The sequence below is a fragment of the Rhea americana genome, unplaced genomic scaffold, assembly GCF_003343005.1.
Source record: "Rhea americana isolate MKP2758 unplaced genomic scaffold, rheAme1 scaffold_85, whole genome shotgun sequence".
NCBI classification, from domain to species: domain Eukaryota; kingdom Metazoa; phylum Chordata; class Aves; order Rheiformes; family Rheidae; genus Rhea; species Rhea americana.
In genome coordinates, this window is record NW_028187034.1 from 911701 (window position 1) to 922780 (window position 11080).

Consider the following 11080-nt stretch of genomic DNA (forward strand, 5'->3'; position numbering starts at 1 on the left):
CACAAGCAGCATCTACTAGCATTCYCTCTGTCCCTACRTATTATTGGCAGGTGATGGCTTCTRTATATTGTGGACAAAAAGACACTTTRTCTTAAGTGCCACTGATAAAACACTTTCATAAATTACTTCAGGGAAGGAAACAAAGTTACACTGCYCTTCATTCCTGGAGCAGCATAAAGTGGCAAGGTTCTTCATATTACAACCCTGAAACGACAAACCACCACCTCCCCTTCCTTCCTGATGGCAGGAAAAGATGCCTCCACTTGAAGGATGACATTACCAAAATGTATTTAATGGCAGCGAAAAGTGTACAAATTGATTGTAATTTGGAGATCTGGTGAAAGAAGAAGCATGTTYGAAGTACTCCACTTAACAAAGGTCAAAGTTTTATCAGAAAGTGTAACTAGAAAAGTGTGACTTGTAGCAAAACTGGCATAACTATGTGAAAGAGGAGGAAACTGGCGTAAAGAGAAATGAGTATGAGTAACAATCTCCATCAACTTCTGTTATGTTCTTTAGGATCTGAGTGACGGCTTAATAACTGAGAAGTCCCAAGTTCCCTCAATCCATGCGAGCAAACAATGTAAAAAGAACGAGCTATCTTGCTGTAAAAACTTCTAATACTTCTAGCATGCTTTCACCCTTAAAGCACTTTATAAACATTACCTAGTTAATCCTCACAAAACCCCTGTGAGGTAGGTATCATCACCCCCATTTTACAGATGAAAAAACCAAAGGCAAACAAGTTAAATACTTGCCAGACACAAGGCCAGAGAGGGAAGAGTAAGGGCCAATGTTAAAATTCAGGAGTTCCAGGCTTCTGGTCCTGTGCTCAAAAATCACTAGTCTAAACCTCTCTTTAGAAAGGAGAAAGTAGATGGAAATAAAAGCCCATTAAGTTTAGAAGATTCAAATGGTTACATCAAAAGGGGAAATGTACCACGAGGTATTTTTGTGAGAAAGTTTAAACTTCAGATTTTATTTTATTTTTTTACTTTTTTACTTTTTTTCCTTTTCTTTAAAGGCAATCTGACAGAGTGGAACCCTGATAAAAGTCACATCTGCAAGGCAGGCACAGATGCGAGAGTGATCAAGTCTATTACTTATTACAGTACTGTGAACATCAACAAAAATAAAACTGCTGCATGAAAACACTGAATACAGGCAGGATAATCTATCAGTTTATGATAYTGTATCCAAGATAATGCCAAAGATAATGCAAGTACCATGGTACACCATGGACAAAGGAAAAGTCAAGTCAACAAAGGGTCCCTATTAAGATGATGAAGAGGGCACAAGTCTACATTTTTGAGGAGATTGCTCCTGGAAGCTGTGCAAGCTCCAAGGAACACATGTAACTCATAATGACTGCATTTTAGAGATGTAAGGAAATGAATCCCTTCTTGCCCATTATGGCACCAACCACTTGAGAGTGAATAAGGACCATTTCTTTTGAAAGGAGAGCCCTGTCTACACATCAGTCTCATTCTCTAAAATTTCAAACACTGCCAACATTAATGCTTAGTYATCAGTGGTAACATCAGTGGACACAGCGTTGTTAGCTGTTGGTGCTGAAACAACTTTACGTCCTCACATACGTGCTTTGATCAGGACTAGAGAAGTACCACCTCCACCATCTTGCCCATAGCTGTGCTGCCACTATTTGAGCTGYGCCAGGAACAGTGGTAATGAAGATTTTAGGAAGAAGAACGTGTAGACATCAAACACTTCCTGTGTTCCAGTTCCAAGACTGCTACGATGGAAAGCAAGTAGTAAATCCCAAAAAAGAGCGTGCCCATGGCACTGTATTTCCTGAGCTTGACAGGGGCTTGAACCCAGGAGGCGGTAGATAGTTTCCCTGGTTAGAGTTGGTGTCTCATTCACCCTATGGGCCCTGGGTTAACACTGCATGTCCAGGATTCACAATCCTGTGGAAGTTTTAGAGCTGATTTTGTTTTGCAGTCAACCTTAGTTTTCCAAAACTCTGCTTAGTTACCAAATGGCAAACTTCTGAGAAGAGAAGTTCCTATGAATCTTCAAAGTCATCATCTCCCCACCTCCCCAGACCATAATGGATATACCATGGACACAGAAACTCCTAAGCAATTTAGCAAAGCTTCATCCCCTACACCCCCTTTGCAGAATGCATAGTTTACAATTCACTTACAAAATAAAGAAGCGATGCTGACCACATATGGGACCTTTTTTTTTTCTGAAAAAAGAACAACCTCTTCTTAAGTTCAGTATCAAAATTCACATTTGCATAATAATACATTTCAAGGCCATTAGAGAGGAATGAGAGCGAAGCAAAGAAAACTGCAGAGTCTCTCCTCTGTCTTCCTGAATAGAGCTGAGGGATCCCACCTGGAGTTTCTTTTCATGGTGGGAATTACAAGGGGCTACAGCAACAGCTCTTGATCTTGTACACCTCATGTTTTGGGTAGGATGAAGAGGTGAATTATTAGAAAAAACAAATGGAAGGAGACACTGCAGATTCCCATGTTTAGCTACAAACAGCTTCGAAGAAACAAAAGATTACTTCAGATTTTTTTTTCCTTTTAAACACTTCTACCTCACCATTTCAAAAACTTTTTTCTTCTTGTGTAATACCCTGTTCATTTAAATGGCAACATTAAGTGTGCTGGAAGTTGAAGGGTTGAAAAAAATAATTTTTCCTGTTTCTCTTATCAGGACACGGACAGAGAGGGTAAAAGTGTGCCTGCACCCACTAWATAACAGAAGCTACAAAACATCTTCTCTACATGTATAAATTTGTCTCAAACATCACTGTGTTTCAATTCTCCAGTGCTTACAAAAAACAAAGCCACACACACTCACACTCATGCACACGCAAAGAGAAGCCACATAATACATACACAAACTCAACCTGCAACTGCAGACTACCCTAAAACTATCAACAGCTTCTGTGCATCACATGACATCCCTTCTCACTCACTCACCCCGATCTCTACCACATATGAATACGTATTGTGCAGTGTAGAGACCAGCCCAAAGATGCTGCTTGTCAAAAGGGACCAGTGGGCTGGAACTTCAATGTCTGACCTCTTGAAAGAATAAATTGACCAYTGTCTCCCCTCCAGCCCAAGTGGTCTCCTCAATTAGACAGTCACTATACTCACAAAGGCACATTCATAAATACCACATTTAACTTACTGCTTGTAAAAACACAGAAGGAGGAAAACATTAAGCGCTTATACCTCAACCCATCCCTACTGACCCAGCAAGAAGTATCACAATAATGTATCACTTGGTGAGACCTTACTCTACACCTTTAGAAGGTACATATTAAAGAAGTCTTCCAACACCTCTTTTATTTTTTTTGCATAAATGAATGCTTTTTTGTTTTTGGCTTACATATTTTGGAATACAGCACACTCACTATAAAGCTCTGTTGTAAGGCTACCCCCTAATGTAAGGCTGTTCTACCTTGGCTTGCATTTTCACTTAATTTTTGCTTCTTCTCAATACATCCCCAAAACGAAACAAAAATCCCACACTCAGCGCCTTATATAGAAAGAGAGCCAAATCTGGCAGGGAGATGGAGGGGAAAGAAAGCACATATCATCATAACCATGTCACTAAAATAGCTATTCTACCAAGCTGTGCAACCTGCTCTTACTGCTCAACAGTAAATGATGAAGAAATATGTTCATTTATGGTTGTGTTTACTCTGAAAAAAAAGTTTCCACTTTGTCTCAATTAAAACACACATTAAGTAAGTGAGGAAATTAGTTCTGCAAATGCAACGATGCACACTAATACCCAAGATGAGGCAACTCGTGCTCAAGGAAACATATCTTGCTAAGCACTGCCTCCTTGTACTGTGCATCCATGCAAGCTTCTCCAATCTCTTTTTCTTCTCCTCTGTCCACCACAGTCAAGCATGTTTGCTGCAAAAATACTTAACGCTGGCTGGCACAATAACCTCCCCCCCCCAGGTGCTCTGTATTCATTYATATAAAAGCTATCAGAGTCAAATCAAAGAACTCCCTTTCTCACTTCAAAAAGTTAACAGGTGCCCTAACACTGCTGAACGTCACCAGTCCCAACTGTCACAGGTACAGGGTGAAAATGGCTCTTTGCAGAGGGCACTTGATTTGCTAGATGCCTGCTTACATAACACAGCATGGGAGATTTTGGGGGGAGAAACTTTCCTGCATAGCTTGATGAAAAGTGACATACATGCAAACTGTGGACGCAAACAGATGTTGTCTGCTGTGTGTCACAGATGACGCTCCATCTATCTTGGCCTGAATGGCAGTTTTAAAAATAGGCTTCAAACCCAAATCATTAGGAGTTGCGGGTGTTTTCTGTAGCACAGAATCAATTTTCACATAAGGATTATAAGCTGTAATTATTACAACACATGGTTTAAAGTCCCAGATATACCACAAAATAGAGCTATATTTCAAACAGGACTCTGACTCAGTTTTAACAGCAGTGCAGACAGACCCTTAAATCCTACTGTAGGCAAAGCTCTGCCTGGCTTATCACTACAGAACAGACCTGACTGCCTCTTATGATGTACTGCAGGAAAACTTTGGTAAAAATTCAGCAACACTGGTATTTACAGTGTTGGGACACCTATGCAAAACATTGTGAGGGACATGACCTAGCACAAGAGTGCTAAAAATTAATTTCCAGTTAGGCTCCTGCTGTTCAGCGCAACCAGCAACTCTGCTCCAGCATAATTTAAGCTTTGTTTTAAGTTTGGATGTAAATTCAGCACAACAGGGAAACATGCTTTGTCTAGATCAGGGAAACTATACAAGTTTCCCTCACTACTGTTAACACCTAGGGAAATCTAGTACTAGAGGTGGAGGAAGAAAGAACTTGGGTTTTAGATTTCTGTATTTTGATCACAGCAAGAATGAATCATACGATTAAGAGTATCAGGAAACAGCATTGCAAAATAGCAGGAAATAAAATGTACAGAACTGAAATGGTATTTTGTGGAAAACCAAGTCAGGCAATGCAACAGATTCTGTGTATTTTGCCTTGGTTTCAGGACCAAAGTTGCACAACTTCGCACTCATTTGTTTTTTAGAATTCACATCAACTTAGTTTTCCTGGTATTATTTTCCTGTACACACACATGTGCATACAGTTAAGAAAGCTGCTTCGGCTATAAGGGAACCTCACCTCTTTAGAGGGTGGAAAAAATACTTTTTACTCCATCAGGACTTGTACCCTGAGATGCCAACCATCTACCACAAAAACAGCAATTGGAACACTTGAAAAACCTGGATGCTAAAGTTGCATGATTTACAGTGAACGTGACATATGCAACAGAGATTTGTTTGTTGCATTGAAAATACAATGTTCCTCAGCTGCTACCTGAGGCTCTAACCCACTTAAGGTTTCCTTGCACAAAGAGCCCTTACCTGAGCAGCACTCATTTAAAAAGTCAGTGGGACTAATTTCTGAGGATTACTTTTGATTTCTTGGACCAGACTTGGCCAAAATTGGCCACCTCAGACTCACATACAGTACTCCTATTAAAGTCAACAGGAAATGCATACGCATAAACAAAATGAGAGGTCTAAGAGGTAAATGTAATAAGGAATGAAGCAAAGGAAAAAAAATATATTCTTCAGTACTGCTTAGATGTACTACTAAGACATAAGCAGTAGAGGATGTGGCAGCGTTGTTAAGAGGAAAGACAGTTCAGARAACACTGTCAATTTTACCAGTTTCGAATTAAAAAAGACTAAAAAAAAACAATCAGCCTGAGTAGAGGGGACCAAGAGTTCTAAGGAATAAATGTTTAGAAAACTTATGAGAGTACCAATCAAAGAAAAGAGGGGGGAAGCCAACTTTATATAAACATTTAATTGCTATGTAATCTTTGAGGTGATTATCCCAGCCAAAGTTGTTGAAAACATCCTGTTTACACTGCAGGCCACTTAATGTGAAGCAAAATACAAAAGCCTGTCAGAAAAACCCGACACCTTGTGATTGTAAATAAAAACTCTCAGGACTGCTGGGAAAGCGTCCAGGTCAAGCATAGAAACACTGGGAAAAGATGGCAAGTCTATCAAAATATATGATACTGAAAATGCTTTTGAAAGTAAATTTCAAAAGTCTGAAAATAGGTTTTCTGTCCTGCAGGGTAGGAGACCCCATTTTTTTCTTAGACTTCATTATCGCTGCTAAATTAATTACTAAAAAGGAACAGAAAATTAGCAAACCTATTTAGAAAAATCAGACAGCTTGATACACACTGTGGGGGTGCAGGTTGACAAAATGGCTGATAACAAATGGGTATTTCTTTAGAAGACAGTTAAAAAGTATGTTACAAGTTAAACACAGAAGGATTAAAAACAAGAAAAAGCACAGGAAAACAGAAAGCAACCAGAAAGTAAGCATAAATTTAAACTGTTTAATTTTTTAGAACTAAAATCAAGAACAGAATTATGACAAACTGTTCTGCGTTTGTGGCTTAAGAAAGTGATTTCTTCAGTGAAAGATGTGATGTTTGATTTTTATCTAGGAAGAGATGTCCGGTCTATTCCAAAACGTGCCCTCCCCAGTCTCTTTTCCCTACCTTCTTTTTGGCATCAGGTTTAAACATATTCCCTCCCAAGAATAGTTTTCTAAATGCCCAAGTACCCTAACATCAATTCCTGCCCTCTTTTTGCTGTTATGAGCTCAAATGGTAGTAGAATGTTTATTAAAATCAAGCAACAGTTGTCCCAATAAGAGTCCAGTCAGTGCAACGTTCAGAAATTGTTTCCAAAGGTTAGGAACGCTATGACCACAAAATATGGCCAACAACATGCAACACCATGATTAGTTAAAATATATTTTGGAGAGAAACAGAAGATCTATCAACTATTCTGTTTTTCAGACTTGAAATGGGAAGCAGTAAGATTAACATGGCTTTGCTTTAACAGATTAGGAAAACTACTGCTGAGCAGACAACCCCCTACATTCACAGGCCTGCATGCTCAGAGAAAGGAGGGGCAGGGCATTTTAAGGAAGAGAGGTTTGGACTGAGCAGACTGCTGACCTTCTAGACTACCAACCTCTCAGCAGTCAGGCACAATTAAATTCCAAGTGACTATGAAGTTCGTGGGCTCTTTTGCACTGAATTAATTGTACTTTCCTCTTTTTCTTAGGACACTGCTGATTCATAAGAAATAGCCACTGGCAAAGCACTGATATAAGTATTCTTAAAATTAACTGAACTATTAAAAGTCAAACCCTAAACAAATTCCCCTCTACTGGCCCATTATAGGATTTTTTTTTCTCCCAAATTAGCATCGTTTTCAATGCACGTGTACGCTCGTACATGCATGCAGTGCAATACAAAAACACTGAGCAACTGATATGAAAAGGACAGAAACTTGGCATTTCTTTTTTTATATAATAAAAAGTTATCCCAGCTACTGTTATGTAACTCATTGCATGACATGCCTTTGCGGCATGCTCTTTTTCAAGAATTGGTACATTCATTTCCATTAAGTGACTGCACTGCCTCACCTTGCCTTATCTTCCCTCCCTTCCCCTACCTACTGTAGGGCATGTGGGCGTGTGTAAAAAGGCACTAAAGCGGTTTTTGTGGTTTTAGCCTAGCAATTTCAGGCAGAGTAAGCCCCTATCCCTTAGTGACAGAAGTCAGCCATCCCAATACYGGACTCTGAAGTTAAAGGCTATGAGCCCCAACAGCCAGCAGCAACAGGGTGAACAGAAGAGTTTAATAGATATTTCCCTCATAAAACAAAATGGAAAACTTATAGGGGGTGAAAGATGAAGAAAAGCAAGCAGCAAATCTCCAAGTGGGGAATAAAACTGACCAAATAGCTGGAAACATGGAAGTTGTTTTATAACATACATTTCAGTCTTTCTATATTCTCTCCCTTTTCTGTACTGAAAAAGATCAGGATAAAACTACTTCAATATTCAGTTTTCTATTAGCACTGGCTTTCTTTAGTACTACTTTAAAATCGTATAAAGCACCATCCTGTATTTCCCACTATACCTCCTAGCTGAAGACTCATTCAGTTCAGCTAAACTGCATTTTAGTTACATTTACAATTTTGTTTTTCTTTGAAAAAGGTGCTTGGAAGTTTTAGTTTAGTTTCAATTGAAAGGGAACAAAATGATAGATTTCCATTCACACACTTCTCTCTTCTCCATGCAACTGCACACGTCTGCACRAGTAACAAAGCACTCTAAATGATAACCCTTCTTCTCCCACAACTTGTTTAACATTACAATGAATTTCTGTCACTGATATTGAGAAGTTTTCTTAATGTATTTTAATTCAAACAGTCTTTAAAATTCTTGATCCCCAGTCTGACAGTAACATTTGGAGATTTTTTTCTTTTTTTTTTCCTTTTTATTTATTTTTTTAGCTTTTTTATTTTAAAGTAAAAACTTTCAAACATTTTGAAGATTCAGGAACTTGTAAAAGTTTATCAACAAGAAACAGCCATCTATCTAGGATAAGATAAGGTTAAATAAACCATCTTCAAAAACTGGCTTCCTACCCTAGAATTCCTGAGAATGCTTGCGAATTTAAAGCAGGAAAATAAAATGTTAAAACAAAAACACTGTTAAATGCTCCCAGAGTTAGTCTTCATCTAAAATATATATATGCACTTTTTGGTCTTTTTTTTTTTGTATGTTTTAATTTTTTTCCCTTTAAGCTTACAATGGAAGAACAATTTAGCTTTTTTTTTTAATATATATATTTCAAATCCCTCATTATGTCTTGTAAACAAGAGGGGCTCTAGCACCTGGCTTTCACCGTAGTATCGCAATGAACTCAACTAACCCAAAGTGCAGGAAAAGGGACCTTAGGGCAGGTTGGGAGAGAGAAGTGAGGGTGGAACACAGCAATGAACCAGCATGTATAGCAAATCATGTGACAGAATGGATACTGGCTTACTCAGGCCAAAGGTGCTTCCCTAGGAAGTACTGCTGGCACAGGACTTTTAAAAACCTACTCTGCATATTGGAGCTTGGCTGGTCTTCAAGCAGAGGCTATCAGAAACAAAGCTTTATGGATGTGTGCATGGGAAGGGAACTAACTAGCAGGAGTTGGAAGAGAACATTTTGTTTCACTGTGCATGGTGGGATGAAGGGGGAGACACGATAGAAAACTATATTCAAAAGGAGCCAGAGTATGCTGCACACTCCAGTTTACTAAACAAACCTACTCATACTTTTTGTCACGTAACACTTTGCATACAAATCTACAGGCATGTGTAAATGCAGCATTTCCCTCAGTCAGTCTTCCTTGTGACATTGGGTTTTACATAGATAGGATGAATTTTAAAAAGCCACAGAACCCCCTAGTCCTTCCCCCCACCCCAACCCACAGGCACACACACACACACGCACGCATACCCCTGCATTAACTGAGTCTGCCTTTGCTTCTCCCTACCCGGCCCATGCTTAGAGATAAATGTATTAGACATTACTGTATCCTTCAGTGAAGATGCTGAAGAGAGAGACTCCCCTATCCTCCCTCCCCTACAGATCATAAAAACAGAGAACTGCTCCCACTGAGGGTTGCAATGGATAGGTATTTGCTGGTACAGAATGTCGGCACTTTATGTTAGACAGTATAACAGCTAGACAACACTACATGGAAGTGCTAGCACTTATGGAAAAAGTACCGGCATCTCTTTTCCCTCTTCTTCCAGCCCCCCTCCAACAAAAACAAACAAAACAAAAAGCTTCCCGCTTTGTGTAAATGGATGTCCCTTCAAGTCTGCTACAACTCTTTTCACAACAAGCAGTGTTAAAAGTTTTGTTCCCAGCGCACACATGCACGCACACACTGGCTATCACTGTGGATTACAGGTTGTCCCTATCCTGCCCAGAGTACTACTACACTGATGCTAAAAATCAAAAAAATATAAACAAAAACAAAACAAAAAACCCTCAACCCCCAAACCTTTCCTTAAATACAGAAATTAAAAAGCAACAGTACAGAAAAACTAAAAACAAAAAACAAAAGGTGCAATACTTTAAAAAAAATCTTTGCTAGTTATATACTTGCCTAAGCAAAATCACGTACACAGGAAAAAACACAACACAGAAACAAAAGGAAACGTTTTTGAAGTACACACTGGTTTAAGAACATTCGTAAGTAAACGTTTCTGTCAGTGATGGTCTGGTGCTGTAATACACCAAGGCCTGGCACAGGTAACGCTCACCATGAAGGACGCAGAAGGGAGTTCGCTGCATGTGCTTTCAGGAGATGAGGCGGGCAGGCAGGCCAGCTATTTGCTGACACGTTTTAGTTTTGTCAGTTATAATACAAGCAGTAAATCATCAATTAAAAGGCTAATTTGGTTGGGCTGGAATTTCAGGCTTTTGATGGTTCTTCTAGAATGAATATAGGTGCCTATTTATAGGTGTAGGGGAGAAACGAGATACTTTTTTTTTTTTTTTTTTAAGGTACTGAAGCTTGCAAGAGACTGAATAAGAACATTTGTCTTAGCCGCACAAAAAATGGCAATGTCTTCTATTCTCCTCTTTTCCTCTCTTCAGAGGAAAAAAAATGGCTTGCATTTTACAGCAAACATTCTAGGGTTCACTCAGTACAAACCCCCCACATGCAGACATAAATAAATAAATACACTGCTACTCAAAAGATAACGTTGGCTCCCCTCTCACCAAATCCTTTGGATATGGCAGTGTTCTGCTCTACCACAGGGTTAGAACAAGGGCTAGGAAGCAACTACCCACTCAGTATGATCTGCAAACTTGAGATAGCACCCTGCTAAAATGAATTTAAAAAAAACCTACTGACAAGATTTTAATCCAGCCCAACTGGATTCTGCTTCAGCCACAGGGACTCCATCGTGCCTGCCTTGTTCTCAGAATCAAGACATGCAGATGGCCAGCCAGCCCGTAGACCATCAGCAATGCAGCGTTTCAAGATTATATATATAGAGAAAAAAATGCACACACACAAACATGTGCACACGCACTCACACAGAAACAAGCACACGTGGGCAGTTACATGTGCCAGAACACACTGGTACTTTTCAACCAGCCAATCACAAAGTGTTGGTTTTTTTGTTTTGTTTTTTTTTTT